This window comes from Pleurodeles waltl, chromosome 5 (assembly GCF_031143425.1).
Source record: "Pleurodeles waltl isolate 20211129_DDA chromosome 5, aPleWal1.hap1.20221129, whole genome shotgun sequence".
Taxonomy (NCBI): Eukaryota; Metazoa; Chordata; class Amphibia; order Caudata; family Salamandridae; genus Pleurodeles; species Pleurodeles waltl.
Window position 1 is genome coordinate 766615441 of NC_090444.1, and position 17020 is coordinate 766632460.

Sequence of the window (17020 nt, forward strand, 5' to 3'; positions counted from 1 at the left end):
CCAAAAGGAACATTTTATCTATTGTGTAGCAAATCTGAAGCACAGCGGGGGTTGGGTGTCAGCAAGTGGTTATATGCTCATGGTGGTTGAGTGAAGGACCCAGCCATCACATTGCTGTGCACAGCAATCAAATTCTTACTGTATATCAAAACAACATAGTAATTCAATGAAAAAAATAGTTTAAGTGATAGATTTGGGAATTGTAATAATATGTTACTTTATATTTTAAAAACCCTAGAAATTCACTGACAAACACAAAGAATAAAGGGATCTTATAGTTAGGTGAAAATGTAAGTTAAAACATACTAACAAATTTACTGAAATGCAACAGTTGTAGTTATCTCAAGTAACTATGACTCTTGCCTTAAAGTAAAAATAACTTGCGCCCTCACCATGCACTGCTAATAACCTCACATATTACATCACTCATGACATATCCTATGACATCATTCATAACATGACTGCACCATCTGAAATGACATCACTATTAAAATGCAGTTAATGAACTTCATCATTTATCATTTATGATTTAAGGATAATAAGGTAAACTAACTATACACACATCTCCCTCATGCACATCTTATTTTGACCTTATGTGTGACATCACTCATTCACCTAATGAAGGAGATGGTTAAGACCCTCCACCTTATCCTCTAACTGCCACAGGAATTTAATCTTAAAAAAAGGTAGTGTATAGAATAGGAGGTTGATGAACAAAAAGGTGCATTGCATCTACGGCATCAAATCTCTAAAAAAGCTTTTGTTCTCACTCTGTGATTTATTCTAAAAGCAGATGTCTTCCCAGTCGAGCGAAATAAAACATGTCTACTCAACCATATCCTGTAAATCCAGAAGACTGAGGCAAAATTTCACAGCTCACTTCATCTTGTTTGCATTGCTGAGCACATGGTATCATCAAGTACTTTTTGCCAGAGAGCGTAATATTGTCTACAAATGATTCAAACTCTGCAGTAATTATCTTCCTCGCCAATGCACAAAAACCTCACAGACATGTCATTATCCTCAAACCATGAGATGCATCTCCATTCACATAGTTTGATTATTGATTATGTAAATACTTTCACACCAAATTGCTGTGCATATGCACTTTAAATGCTCTGTGGATAAGGTTTGTATGTCAGTATGTTGAGCACAAAAAATATTGTGCTACCAAAATGTTACAGCCTCAGTATGTATTGTCAAAATGTCATGAAGGTAAGACTATTTAGGTACCTACACAATTTTTAATTCTATATCTAAGTACCCTGAGGTTATATAATGTCAAGGTATTTATAGGTGGAATTAAGTATAGTACATTTCTACTTACCTACAAATACTTCTCTTCACAATATTTTGGTAGTCAGTATTCTGGATACAATAGTTTGGTAGCACAGTACGTAAAACAGTCAGGTAGTATACTGGGGTTGGAGAGATACATCTCTGCCTCTAGAAGAGATTGACAAGAGACTCATAAAATACAAAAATAATTGAAAACAAAGCCCTTATGCCAAACAAATATGCTTGACATAATATTGTCCGTGCTGGTCAAGGTAATGGTCCAATGTGCACATTAGGGTAGAATTCTTACATAAGCAGTGACCCATATGTCCACTTCATTTCACCCTGGCAAATTCTCTTTTCAGAAAATCCAGAGCTTGATCTTTGCCATCTTGTGATACCATAACCTTTTAGCATCTCTTCTGAGCACAGTAGTCAAAAGCTGCCCGCTTAACCCTGATCTGGTCCCCAGGTCACCTACAGAGTTAACCAAGGGTTACCTCATCCTTATGTCATTAAAGAAACAGTGGGGGACCATGCAGCAGGGCTCAATGCATAGCCATGCACACATACTCCCAAAACCCAGATGCCTTGCAAAACGATATGATTCTGAGCTGATCACTCTACCTCCCAGGCCTCCAGTTGAAAGTATGTTACAATCTACTAAACAGAAACGGTCTCAAAATCATGCTTCAAATGTCTCTCTATCACATCCTGCTTTCTGTAATTTTATCAAAACTACGCCAACATCATTTTGCTCTAAGTAATCATCCCTTTAACTCATCGCCCACAGCTTCAGATAGCAGGGTAATTCTAGTGGGCGGAGTTGTTGGGGGATTAGAAGTTTCTGGTCCAGCTAAAAATGAAGAATTACAAGCACAATCTGTATTCTGCATCATAGACCCCTGGAAATTCTCTATTTTCCCTAGAGTTTCAACATTTGTTTGCAGCCAACATCTCTGAGTGACATGAATTAGAAATGCAGTGTCCTCAGGAACCTCATGGATCTTGTAATGGCAGTCACTAGTCTCACCTAAATTATCAGGCTACTTGTAATCAGGCACTAATTACCAAAAGAAGTGAACCCTCATACCATATCATTCCAGGCCCTCTGGGATCTTTCTCAACAGACCCTCAACCATGTATTCCACCCACAACTGTGAATGTTACAGTGGGTTGAGTTTGTAGGTAGCATCATCATGGGATCTATGTTCACTTAATTATTCCGTTATCCAAATTAACTGAAGGACATCTCAGTGAGAAGGTACGTGAAAGAATGTGAGTTAAAATGACCTCATATCCTAAATTCCTATTTATTAGTGTCCATAAAAAGGATAATGGTAAGATTCAAAGCAGGTGACGTTCTGAGGATCAGCAATGAATCATATAGAACTAAAGTCAAGGTTGGCATGTTTCAGCCTGACACTTCCACTCAGGGTCCATGGGTTTCATCAGGACCTCTTGTTAATTAGATTACCTGCAACTTTCAAGTAATCACCAAATGTAGTTATGATTTGTGGTTCAACTAGTGCCGCAACATTGGGAACACAGAAGGGACTCTCAATGTGAGCTCTCCCTCTATCCCGACACAGGAAAAGGCCTCTAGTTTAGGGGAACCGATTAAAACCTTGCAAAAATGTATAATGTCGTCTTGATCCAAGTGAGAAGGATTGCTCCCAAGAGAGCTCCCATTGAGATTCCCTTCTGTGCTCCCAACATTGCGGCACAAAGTTCTCCACTCTGGTGAGCGACATCTCATCCGAACTACACACAATACTCTTGGTGTATATCCAAAATTAAAGACTCATTACAGTTCCCTAGGTGCTCCGTTGAATATCACAAATGTATACATCATCTATCTCTGCAAAACAACCAAGTATCAGCAAAATTGCATGTCTCAAATTAATCCTGCAGTGCTGTTTGGCTTCAAATAACGTTGCTGCATGCTGCTTTGACCTATTTCCAAAGGCTATGATGCTGACACAGTGATTACAACATCGCATTGACTCACAGTTGAAATGTGGTCTAGTCTTTAGCTGCTGCGTCGCGAGCCGCTCTGATGTGTTCACAGGGAACACGGATCAAAACATAGGCATGCTCAGGATTCTGTTACCTCGCACCTAGAAGCTTGCTCTTGGAATCCCGCAGATGACGGAAGGATTAGAGTTAATGTGCAAGTGCTCGCACGTCCACTATGACAGCATGAGGTAAATCTTGCTTACCAGCTGAGCATGCGCCCTTGATGACACACACTGCCTTTAAACAGATTACATGCACTGATTGCTCCCTCTTCATGCATGTGTGAGCAACCACCTTCCCATGGCAACGCATTTAATGACATAGGCAACAGTCCGCACCTCCAAATAATAATACATCAAGTCACTCACGCACCAGGGCTCACAGTAAATCAATTGTAAACACTCAGTCTTAGCACTAACAACAACGGGCTGCAAGAGTCAACCTCCCAAATTATGTGACACACACTGCTCTCCTCTGTTATACTGTTATATTCAATGTCAGTTCACTCACCACCAGAAATGCTCACTGCAAACCACTCTACTCTGCAGATTAGATCAACTTTGGATTTAGTCCAACTGTGTGCATGTGAAGTTCAGCAGGCCACTTCTTCAGTATTCATAGTCCGTTTAATATCAAACCATTGAAATCCATGCCTGACAAAGTTTCTACCAGGCACAGCAGGCCTGGCTCAAAAACAGTGACTGCTTGACAGCATCTTTGTTCATCTGTGTACAGTTAAGTAGACCACCATCTCAGTTTGCAGGCTGGCTGATGGGAAAAACACTGATAGGGTTCAGAGCATCTACTTTTCTCTTAATGTGCCTCTTTTCTTCCCCTGTGACTTCAATGTTACTTCACTTCTTTGTTTCATGAGTTTCCTTATGTGTAGGTTCATTTACAGATCATCACCAGTGTTGTAATCAAAGATTCCTTCCTGGCAAGTAGGAATCAGGTAGCCTGTTCATGTAGAGTAGAGGTTGTAGGTTTAGTCAAAAGGTTACAGGATAAGTTACAAGTTACTTAAAAGGAAACCCCACCAGGAGCAGCATCCTCTCTGCTCAGCCCACTCTCTCTAACTGTCATTCTCTACCAGTCGCACACCAACATTCCGTGACATAACACACTGGCTGAGAAGAGAACAATAGAGATGTGCACAGAATGCATTAAAGCATTGCCGATTATAACAAGCACTCTGTGACTTTCAGCAATCCTACAAAATAGGAACACAGCTTCCTGGTCAGAGTATAGTACACTGTAAGAAAATGGGGCTCTGACAATAAAATGAATGCTGTGAGGTGTAAATGATCTTAAATTCTATGTCACATCTCACATTGAGCCAGTATAGGATTTTAAGAGGAAGCGCCTCATCATCCCCACGAAATATAGCTGATAAAACAGGTCAGCACTTCAGAACCCTAAGGTGGTAGTTTAGATGACAAGAGACCAATTGTAAAGATGAATATCTCCCACTAACTATGCCAGCTGTCCCAGCCCACCTTTTGTTCTTGGCTCCACAATCTGTAGTCTTTCTGGGATATTCATCTTAACCCCCTTACCAGGGGAACCATATGTATAGTTTTTGGGTGAAGTATCTGCTCCCGTTGGCCGTATGTAAATCTAGTCCAGTAATCCCTTATAAACCTGGGACCTTTGTACCTGAACTAGAAAGCTGTGAAAATTGTCTACATTGCTTTTGCATTGAATAAGAAACAACAGAACGAGTGAGGACAGAAGATTGGTAGTGATCATCTTTTGTGTACCTATCTCTAGAGTTACCTATAGATGATTACAAATATTGTTTGTATGAATGGTGAAGGAACGAGTGGGGATGACTGCTGTCCACAAAAATAAGGAAAAGCCAACTTCTAATTCTTCTTTCTCTCTCTGTTGCCGTTTTGTTCCTAATAGCTGTCTGAAGAAATGACATGAATATTTCCAGTACAGCTGAGCACTGAACTATGTACATGCCTGTGTCACGTGTGCACACACTCTCACAGTACATTCAGGGAGCAGGGACAGACCTTCTATACCTAACATCCTTTCTGAGATGGAGGAATCAGCACCAACCTACTTGTTTGGGTTATGAACACTGGAAATTAACTTGGACTGCATGGTAGAGGTAATTACCAAGATCAGGCATTATAACCTCATACACCTCTCTATCAGTTTGAAGATCTCCATTGACTCAGAACTGCATGCACCCTTTCGCTTTGCTATCTGAATCTGGAGCTGTGCGCAGCTCAGTTCCTCAAAACCAACATTAAGAGTTGTGGAAGCTCTATAGATCTTACTTTAATTATTGTACCCACCCATTGCAAGTTGTACATGAACACTAAGGGACTGATTTTGAGTCTGGTGGACAGGTTACTCTATCACAAATGTGACAGATTTTCCATCCGCTGTGTTAAGATCTCCATAGGCTATAATGGGATCGTAATACAGCAGACGTGATACCTGTCACATTTGTGATGGAGTAAACCCAACTGCTAAATTGTAAATCAGGCCCTAAGTGGCAAACGCCCCTCACCAGACACCAAAGAAGGGCTGACCAAGACCCATCTAGAAGTGTAGGTGAATATGCTGGTGAGAGCACACTTACCTAGTACCCATGCTACAACGTCCCGACAAAATCCACTTTGCATGATACCTAATATCCTCCCACTGGCATGACTCATGACACTGACCATAAGTAAATCAACACTGTTCCTTGGCCACTCCTAAAGGTCCCCTCACCATCCTTTCCATGCAGTAGTCAATAATTTGCCACAGTTGCATGTTTTATATTGTGTGGTATGGATTATTTTCCTAACGATCAACATTATTTAGTGATCATAAATCACCTAATTGGATTAAATATTTTCATAGGAGGATCTCAATTTTTGGTGTCCCCAATTAATTATAAGCACCACACCATTCAAGATCAGGTAAGGAGCACGATACATTTACAAAGGGCAAGTTTCAGCAGCCTGAACTTTAGGGCGTTATTTATGATCTCATTTGCATTGCACTTGCACCACACAATGTGGTGCATGCGCGATGCAACTCAAAAATTAGATTTATGATGCTATGCAAGACCTCCTTGTGTGGCCCTGAGTGACTCATAAATCTTGCGTAAAGCAACACAGCGCAAATTGCAGCATTGCCTTCCTCTGCACCAGGTAGGCATTCCATGGGTGTTACAGGGGTGTTCCCACTCAACATCCATGGATTTTGACACATTCCCAAATTTACGAGAAATGGTTGACTTGTGAATGCACCAAAAACCTATGCCACCCCAGGTGAGGCATAACAAGGAGAAATATATTTGTTTCTCCTTGTTGTTTCCTCTTTCTATGTGTGCTGCAAAATGCAGCACACATAAAAAGAGGAAAATACCTCAGGGGATTGTTTTGGTGCAGGAAGGTACCCCTTCCTGCCATAAAATTTGTCTACAAAACTACTGCCCCATTGTAACTAATATTAAAAGAATCTACACACATTGGAACAATATTTGTTTACACAATACTTGGGAAAAATATATCGGACGTTATAATAAAGGGAGTCTGCGTTTTCCACTGTAGTATTTGTCTTAATTATGATGACACGTTTTGATTTTTTGGGGCTATTGTGTGGTATAAATAGTTTCGTTTTTTCAGCATTTTGCTTGAAGAAAACATTTTTGATTGATTGTGGTGCTACTATAATCTGTGTTGTCACATCTATACCTCATTTAAACCTACTGTCTTCTTACAGTGCTTGCACGTTTGATGTCCACGGATCTGTGTCTCATACTTTTCTGTAATACCTGCAGTTAAACACTTGAAAATAACAAGAATGCAACACCTAAAAAGAATACGTTGAATGATATTCATTTAGGGTAATGTGTTTTCCACTGTTAGTCATGTTCAAGGAGCAATTCAGGTTTAGGATTTGTTCTGGATATGGAGGTAAAGCATTTTACATCTCCCAGTTCCTCACCCGTCAATTAGGAGATTTTACAGTCTCACTGTAAATTTACGGTCCCTTGAATTATGCTGAACTGTGCAGTTTGTCAAGTTTTTTTTAAAAAAGATTACAGTGTTATTTAGTGTTAGTTTAAAGCGTATAGTTTGTTGATTACTGGTTGGCTGGACACAGTTTGTTGTGCATCAAGTAAGAATGAGTTTAGCACATCATGAATACCAGCCTGAGCCGCCAACGTGCACCAAAGATCCGTGCCCTGATCACATAATATTGGTGTCTGAGTCATCTGAATTTATCTCACTTTATCGGGCAATATGAGGCCAGGCATCCGCCTGATTCCTTCTTTTTTCAAAGCATAGATCAGCAATTATCTGTGAATAACATTGTCAGGTCCCGACAGTCCTACTCTTATACTGCACAATATGCTCCTTATCGCAAATGTAAATTAGCGCAAAATGATTGGTGAATAATTTTCTTAGATTAACATGTTTTTTAAATTCTGCAAACAGGCAAATCGCCAAATATACATCATCACCTTCGACATCAAGAGCATGACACATACAAACACAAGCCAGGCCATCACGGAATACTCTGTGCACCGGCAAAAGAATGCATTACTTTGAGTTGGCCAGCATCAGAGTATTCAGAACAAATAGGAGGTTGAGGAATGCCATCTGTCATCACTCAAATTAACTGGATGTGTAAAGTTAGGGCAAGGTTGGTGAATCAGGTAATATTTTTTGGTCCATCCTTTAAAAATGCTAAAAACAACTTGGCAGTATTACTTTAGTCACCAATTTAAGGCTTGTTTCAGGGGAGAATAGCTTGACATTATTATGCAAGTTCTCCATCCACCTCGGGAATGATTGGCCCAGGAACTGCATTATGGGAACTGGGGACTCATGAGTGGCGCTTTTTTCAGTTGCCTGCAGTTCACAATATCACAAGCTTTCCAACCACAAAAAATCAAGTCATAACATACTACACAATGTGAATTTGAAATATATTTCCAACTCACAAAGCGCAGACTGTGGTTCATACTGTGGTCCATCCTAAATCGCAAAGTAAAGAGGGCACAAAAGGAACACCCCCATACTTTGGATTTACTATGGAATGTATTTGCGAGCACACCTGAGGATGTGAGCAATGAAGTTGTGACTTCCTGAAGTGTCCAGTACATGTTCAGAAGGAGAAAGTTATGCCGATGGGACAGTTTTGAATGTGTGAATGTGCTCTTTTCGCATTGAGGTGAGTATACAGCAGTCCAGAAGACTGATGCAGACACTCCTCAATGCCATTGACAGACTACTGACTTTCATTAGGTCGAGCGAGGCAGCACGCAGCGCTGTCTGCAAGACATGTTGTATTGAATATGGGCTTTTTAGGTGAAGCGCAGCAGCGCGCAGTGCTGTCTGCAAGACTTGTGGCATTGAATATGGGCTTTTAACCAAGGCCACTCTTGTCATTCATTCTTTGTTTTGCTTGTGTTAAATGCTTCATTTTTATTGGTACATTTTGCTAAATGTCTCTCCTTTTGTGTGCTAAGTTCCCGGCCAGGGGATTTCATTAAGAGAACATTTATATTGGCCATCACACTATGTCATGCTTCCTCCTGTTACAGAGTGTCATGGCCCCCTCCTGCCTCCTCCCATCTGGTTGCATTTAGAGGAGCTTCTTCATGGTCACCTTGCTGTCTTGCCAAAGCCTTTGTGTGTGGTACAAGCTACTGAAGCTCCCTCTGCTGCTGTTTTAGAAAAACTGTGTCATCAAACTTAATTTGCACAAATGAAGCACTGATAGACAACATTTCATAATGATAAAATGCTGTACACTGCTCAAGCCTGTGAAAACAGGAGAAAAAAAAACAAAGTCTAGGTCCAGCACATTTTGTGACACCAGGCGCTCTACTTTCCGTATCGACAACCCTCCGAGTAAGAACACCAGCCCAAAACTATTCAGTGATGCCGCCAGAGATTTAAACCAACAGCAGAACAGAAAACTCACACTGACTTCCCAAACTGTGCCAGTCATGGCTGTGTGCTGTCAGAGGACAGGCAGGGTGAGTTCCCAGATTTACAATGATTCGGCCGTGGGTCGGGCCTGTTTCACTAAACCCTTGTGTGTTCCCATGTAAGCCAGGGACAGACTGCAAGCGTGCTTTCAAATCCATGCTTGCATAATACTGTAGTATTGGAATCTGACACACTCACAGTTGCTCTGTATTCGGGTTGGTTGTATTTATTCCCCTACTCACCTCCTACCATATCTGGTTCAGACTTACAGACCTTAAGTCCAGAACACTTCCTCCTGCTTTGGTTTAGTTTGATCACTGCAATTGCTCTTAAACACAACAGATTGTTTATAAAGCGTTTCATATTGTTCACGTACCTGAAAGAAGTGCTTTATTGGTACTCTCCACTGGATGCTGCACTGAGCTCCTGAATTCACTCATATTTTGTGTGCACACTGGGCTGTGCTGGCAGAAAGCACAGATATATCACAATACAAAAGTTTGCAAGCTAACTGAAACAAGAGTTTCATTTTGAAACAAACATTTCAAAGCTCTTCTTCCAAGTCACTCATGGCAACAAACCTACATAGCTAAGAGTATTCTGGAAGAACTACACTACATAGAATGTTCATGCCCCCTACTGTGTACTGTGCTCTGGATATAGATATACACAATACATTTCTTGACAGAGATCTAAAATGCAGTACTCATGTATGCAGTACGTGCCATAAGAATATTATAGAAAACACAGGCCATGAGTTGATTGAATGAAGCATGTACATGTTTTTTTTTTTTCAAAAAACACTTTTCCAAATAATTTGCCAAAGAAATTGGTAACCCATGCATGTAAAATCTTAAAAACTTACATGCATTCACTACGTAACACCTATCCCGTAGTGCAGAAGTTCCCAAAATTTGTAGAAGCACAACTACATTTTTAGAATATCAAACTTTAACCACCCAACTAGATTTTAATGGACGTAAGACGGGCAATTTTTTAAATGGAACTAAAGCATTGTGTGGTAGCGCACTGTCATATACTGAAAGCACACATGCCATTGAAATGACCACTCAATTTGCACAGGCACATAGTTTTACTTATAAAATTATATTGCACACTGTGATAATGTGTGGAATCAGGTTTCAATTAATATATATCATTTGTGTGTCACCAAGTCAAGTGTCTAGATTTGTTGATCCTATTAGCATCTATGTTTCAATCACACTTCAGAATTACAAAAAAAGTCTATTTTCTTTTCCAAACTGCTGAATGTGTACAGATCATTTACAGATATTTACATTTTGTTGTGTGTCACAAAAAATGACATCATACAGCCTATTCATTCACACTCCCTGTACCCCAGCATGACTGTCACATAATTCACTGTACTTTTCTTTCTCTGACGTCTAACTGAGAGGAGTATGTAAACCCAATCCTCATGTTAAAAAAATAAGCAGGAATTTCTTTAGAAGACAGCCAGACATTTGTCCTCTGTCTTTGAAGTGCAGCAAATGTGACAGATAAATCCAGAATTTAAAAACATATTAATTTATTGCTTGAACTTTCACTGCCCAACAAATATCTTTTCTCGACCTACCAGTGGGTTGTGACCTATACTTTGGGAAACACTGCTATAATCTATTTCCGAATAATCCTTCTTTACATCACAAAAGTAATGCATCTTTCTAAAACACATCACCTCCACAATTATGTATACTCCTACATATTTATTCCACATCTACTTTACACAATCCACCTTGCCATTCCCCCTCCTGATATTACTACAGTGTAAAATGGCTCACTACGGGCCATATTTATACTTTTTGACGCAAAACTGCGCTAATGCAGTTTTGCGCCAAAAACATTAGCGCCGGCTAACGCCATTCTGAAGCGCCATGCAGGCACCGTATTTATTGAATGGCGTTAGCCAGCGTTAGACGACCGGCGCTGCCTGGTGTGCGTGAAAAAAAAACACGTACACCAGGCAGCGCTGGCGTAGGGAAAAATGGCGTTTGGGCGTCCAAAAATGGGGCAAGTCAGGCTGAGGCAAAAAAATCGTCTTAACCCGATTTGCCCCATTTATTTTTGGCGCCCAGACGCCATTAACATGACTCCTGTCTTAGCAAAGACAGGAGTCATGCCCCCTTGTCCAATGGCCATGCCCAGGGGACTTCTGTCCCCTGGGCATGGCCATTGGGCATAGTGGCATGTAGGGGGGCACAAATCAGGCCCCCCTATGCCACAAAAAAAAATTCATAAAAATACTTACCACAACTTACCTTTTCTTCCCTGGGATGGGTCCCTCCATCCTTGGGTGTCCTCCTGGGGTGAGCAAGGGTGGCAGGGGGTGTCCCTGGGGGCAGGGGAGGGCACCTCTGGGCTCATTCTGAGCCCACAGGTCCCTTAACGCCTGCCCTGACCCAGGCATTAAAAAGAGGCGCAAATGCAGGGTTTTTTGCCCCGCCCACTCCCGGGCGTCATTTTTGCCCGTGAGTATAAATACCACGCACATGCCTGGAAGTCATTTTTTAAGACGGGAACGCCTACCTTGCATCTCATTAACGCAAGGAAGGTGTTCACGCCAAAAAATGACGCTAACTCCATGAACTTTGGCGCTAGACGCGTCTAACGCCAAAGTATAAATTTGGAGTTAGTTTTGCGTCGAATTTGCGTCGAAAAAAACGACGCAAATTCGGCGCAAACGGAGTATAAATATGCCCCTACATTTTTAGATTGAGCACATGAGCCCTTTTCTGTTGTAAGTATTGTGTGGGCTTTTAACCGTTCCTATCTCATGCCCATCACTTTCACTTATTTGTGGCTTGCTTTTCAAAAATTGGTAAATGCTTTATGTTTGTCCTGCCTTGGGATGGTTTTCTTACCGCCTTGCAGACTGACCTTGTTACATGGATTATTGGACGATTGCCGATATACTTCAATATGAGCAAAGTATTTTTTTCTTTTGTCTCTCCCTTTTGTGCTCCATGGAAGTCTTGGCGCTCCCAGCGTAGAACAGTGCATTGGTGGTGTTGAAGCGCTGGTCACATTGTTCACACTGTTACCTAATTAGAGTAATTGATTTTGGTGCTCCCCTTTGCAGTCCATAGCTTTAACTAAATCACTTGTAATTGATAAATGCTTTACGTAAAAAACACAGAAATCCTCCAAGTGGCTCTCCTGACACTACTGGAAAGCCAATACTAGAATATTCACTACACTCTGGGAATCACGCCCCATAATGCTTTGCACACATTCTGTTTTCAAAACATTTTGCCCATAACTCAGCCTGTGGTGGTCCTAGGACAATAGGATCTGTACCAAAATGTTCTGCACAATGCACTATTTCTGTTTAAGTCATCTTTGGGGTCCCCACACTAAGTTAGTGGGCACCCTAAAATAATACCCTCCTACCATCACCACCACTTGGTGTTTGTTTAAGCATTTTCAGGGCTGGATTTTTTTTGTACAGTTGGGAGTAGTGTATGTTCTAAGGGTTTTGTTTGTAATGTGTTTGCTGTAGGCATGCCAGATCTGAAAATGTATAAGGCCTTATGTTTTCTAAGGGATGAATATATGATTACACTGCGCTACTTTCTGTAATTATTTTTTTAATGTGGTTATGTTCTTTAGGGGCTAACTATATGGTTATGTGACCATGTTTCTTACAAATGCCAATTTTATAGTAGTGTTCTCTAGGGGCTGTTCTGAGCATTATAGCCAAGATACTACAATATTCACTGCACTTGTCCCATAATGCTTTACAGGGCATTTCTTTTTCAAAACATTTGTGACCATAACGCAGCCTGTGGTGGTCCGAGGACACTGGGTCCACCACCAAAATGTTCAGCACCACACACGCTTTCCATTTCCATCTATACGTCCCCACACTAGGTTAGTGGAGACCTCAAAATATTAACCCTTCTCACCATTGACTGTATTTTTAAGTGCTCTTAAGTTTGAACTTTTGTTTTCAAGTTAAGAGTCATTTGTGTTTTAAGAGTCTTGTTTGTAATATCAGTACAGTAGGTTTTCTAGTCCTGGAAATGTATAATGCATTATGGACTAAATCTATGGCTGCATTGCATTGTTTGCTGCTTTGCTGTTTTCATGTGGTTATTTTCTCTAGGAGCTACCTCTATGGTTACATGATTATGTTTCTTACAAGTGCTATTTGTATTGTAGTGTTTTTAGGGGCTATTCTGAGCATTATAGTCTATTGTCAAAAGTTCATTTCTGATAAAGTTTTGTATTAGGATTATATGTTAATTGTATGGATTTTATTTATCTCTTCTTATTGCAATTATGACCATAATTCAGGCCAACCTAACATCCTTATTACACTATGACTGTTTGAACACTCTTGATATGTTTGGGTGACCCTCCTAGTTTATTTCTCCTGTTACTCTTCCATGGCTGACTTGTGTCTTTTATTTGGGAATTGTGATAGCCAGCGAGCAACTCTGATGGTGGGGTGGTGAAAGTGGTATTCTATTGGAATTAGCATGGCAGATTTAAATTAGAATGCTAATTGGCAACATTTTCATTTTTTCCTGCTGATAGAGAAAGACGGTAAATGGAAGTGCTTTCATTATATGCAGGGCCACTGGAATTATGTGGTGGGAAATGACCAAATCATGAGGCAGGGTTGACCAATTTTTGTGGCAAGAAAAGTCCAGTTAAGAATCTACAACATCAATAGCTCTAACTCAAGCAAATGTGAGATCCATTACATTCCAAATGCTTGTTTTTGAAAGCAGCCAAGTCCCTACAAGGAACAGCTGCTTTAAAAAAATCTGTCAGCATTCTGGTGATCATCAGATGCTGGGGGTAATGTCTGCTATCACTCACAGGCCTTCGTTCCTGCATTTGCAGTCTTACACAAGGTGACGCAAAACAAAACCCACTTCATGCATGTTAATGAGGGAGGAGATTTGAAGCTCTTTGCGAATTGAGGTTTTGGACTACAGTGGATTCTTACATCAGTCATAGCACAGAATCCAGGTTAGGTTAGGTTGCAAAGCAATTGGGCCCAGATTTACTAAATTGTCACACAGTGTAACATCCAAAAGTGCGGTGCTGCATGAGACGGAAAGAGCAGGAGAGCACAATATTTACAGAAATATAGCACTCTCCTCCCCTCTTCCTAGCACAGTGCGAAATGTGTTGCTGTGCGCCAAGCACACACCTTTGCACCTTAGTGCAAGGGTGTCTGCGTGAGTCTAGCATAGGTTTTGTACTGGACGGATAGCCTTCCAGTACAAAATACTATGCTTAGATTAACTTTAAAATGTTTCCCACTTTGTACGCGGGCTGTACAGTGCAGCACACATGCAAAGTTGGAAGAGAAAGGAGAAATAAATCATTTCTCTGTGGTAGCGCCTAGTTGGAATGGGCACTATTTTCTATGCAAAACCTGTCTACTTTTTTTAGTAAATAAGTATTGTGTCAAAAACTCTGGGTGGTGGCATGGGAATGCCCATTCACCACCCATTGAATGCCCCTTTGGTGCTAAGTACTTTACATCTTTGCTATGTGCTGCTTTGTGTTACTTTTAAGTGATTTTCCAGTGCAATACAAGTTTTGCACTGGAAAATAAATAGATCAAAAATTTGCATTGTTTAACATCAGTTTGTGATGCAAACAGGTTACAAAATCTCAGTAAATATACCCCTTCGTGTGCTAAAAACAATAGCTCAGATCTAAGAGGGCCTAGTGCCTCCTTGTGCCATTAGCGTAATTTTTTATGATGCTAATGTGGCCCAACGAGGTCAAATTCACAGTGCCAGTACAATGCACCACTTTGTTACCCTTAAGCCACAACATGCATGCGCCAGGCATAATGTATGCAAGGGAGGCGTTCGCCAATTAGGGGGACTGCAAACATGGCGCAGTGGAATATAAGAGATTCCACTGCACCATTTTTAGTGGCTATTTTTAACACCTGCACAGAGCAGGCATTAAAAGGGGCCATACCATTGATTTCAATGGGCCATTATGTACTCTGCAGGATTAGTGCCAAAATCTTGGCGCTAATCCTTCACAGTATATCATTAGCGTCAAAAATATTGATGGTATTGCTCCTTCCCTGTGCCATGGTGTGCCATATATTAAATATGGCGCACACATGGTGGCGGTAGAGGGACGCTAAGGGGCGCAAGAAAAGTGGTGCTGCATTGGATACAGTACCACTTTTCTTAAAATTGGGCCTATGGACTTTGGTTTGCCAACTCTGATCCTGAGACCCTTTGAACCACATTTATGGAAAATGACGCACAACTGCACTAGCACATCTGTGCATCAAAAAAAATAACGCAAGCTACCATAATTCCTTAGCACCATCCATGCACCATATTTAACACCACAACCACAATGTCCCCAGGACAATCCCAACAGAACCAGTGCCAGCCAGAGGGCCCTATGTAAGAGGTCCCCAGTGGCAAACAACAGAAAAGCACGTATACTTACGTCGGATTGGCTCTCTCGACTTGCAGTGCCCCTGTGGTGTGGGTGGTGGTGATGCTGAAGGTTGGGGTGGGCATCTTTGTGCCCAAGATAGTGACACCATGATGGACTCCAGGGTGTTTCCCATAGTAATGTACCTAGCATCACTTTAAAGCCTGGTCTATATTTCGACGCTAACCAGCATTAGCGCTATTTTTGGGTCCGTCTCCTTAGTGTACGTCATTTTAGCGTTGGGAGGTAATTATGGCACTGGATGGCTAGCGTAATTGTTTGGAAGGGAATGCTTACCTTGCCTATTGCCGCAATATGATGCAAGGTGGGTTAGCATTTCCAAAAAATGAGGCTAACTCAGATATTTTTAGGCTAGATGGGTCTAGTGTGAAAATATAAATATGGAGCTAAGTTAGCAACGCTTTTGCATAAAAAAAATACGGTAAGGCAGCACAAACTTTTCATAAATATGGTCCTTTGTATGAAAGCTAAAAATGCTGAAACTTTTCACTATTTCTGCTTACAGAGAAAAGTGAACTTTATTAATGCTTTCCGTTTAACTTTTAACCGAATGGTGAGGACGAGTACATGCCTTTAAGGCTGATCTTGATTATTCAAAGATCAAACCCTCCTACAGTTTTTAGAATGACCTTTTCTTGGTTACTGTCAATGTACGTTTCCATTAATTGTTTTCTTCAAAGGATCATCATCCGCACCTACTATGCAGATTGGGTCAGCTCTTAGTTGGCTGTTAGGGGGACTTGGACTAGAGTTTCAAGAGGGCGCTGTTTTTGCCAATTCTGTCAGGAGAGAAAAAGAACATGACCCTTGCGTTACTAAAATTATATACGTAATGGGGCTTTCAGCCAGCCTTCTTCCCCCACTGTTTCATTCACATTTTCTACATTGTTCTCCCGCCCTCTAATATTGGCGAAGGCCTGAAAGCTCCCACAACAAGGTTTTATAAAACTTATGGCAAAAACAGGCATTGACAAAGCCAAAGGACTGGCAGCCAGAGCCAGGCAAATTGACTTTGCCAGAAGATTTTTAGGGCCATATTTATACTTTTCGACGCACAACTGCGCCAACGCAGTTGTGCGTCAAAAAAGTTAACGCCGGCTAACGCCATTCTGAAGCGCCATGCGGGCACCGTGTTTATTCAATGACGTTAGCCGGCGTTAGCCGGCGGAGCTGCCTGGTGTGCGTGAAAAAAAATTACTTACACCAGGCAGCGCCGGCGTAGGGGAAAATGGAGCTTGGGCGTCAAAAAATGGGGCAAGTCAGGCTGAGGCAAAATTTTCGCCTCAACCCGATTT

At 41.2% G+C, this 17020-nt stretch overlaps 1 protein-coding gene across 2 annotated transcripts in view; it reads right to left on the reverse strand.

The window, feature by feature from the left end:
* Positions 1 to 17020, reverse strand: part of SLC24A3 (solute carrier family 24 member 3) — a 1392829-nt gene that overhangs the window by 935340 nt on the left and 440469 nt on the right. The window lies entirely within an intron of this gene.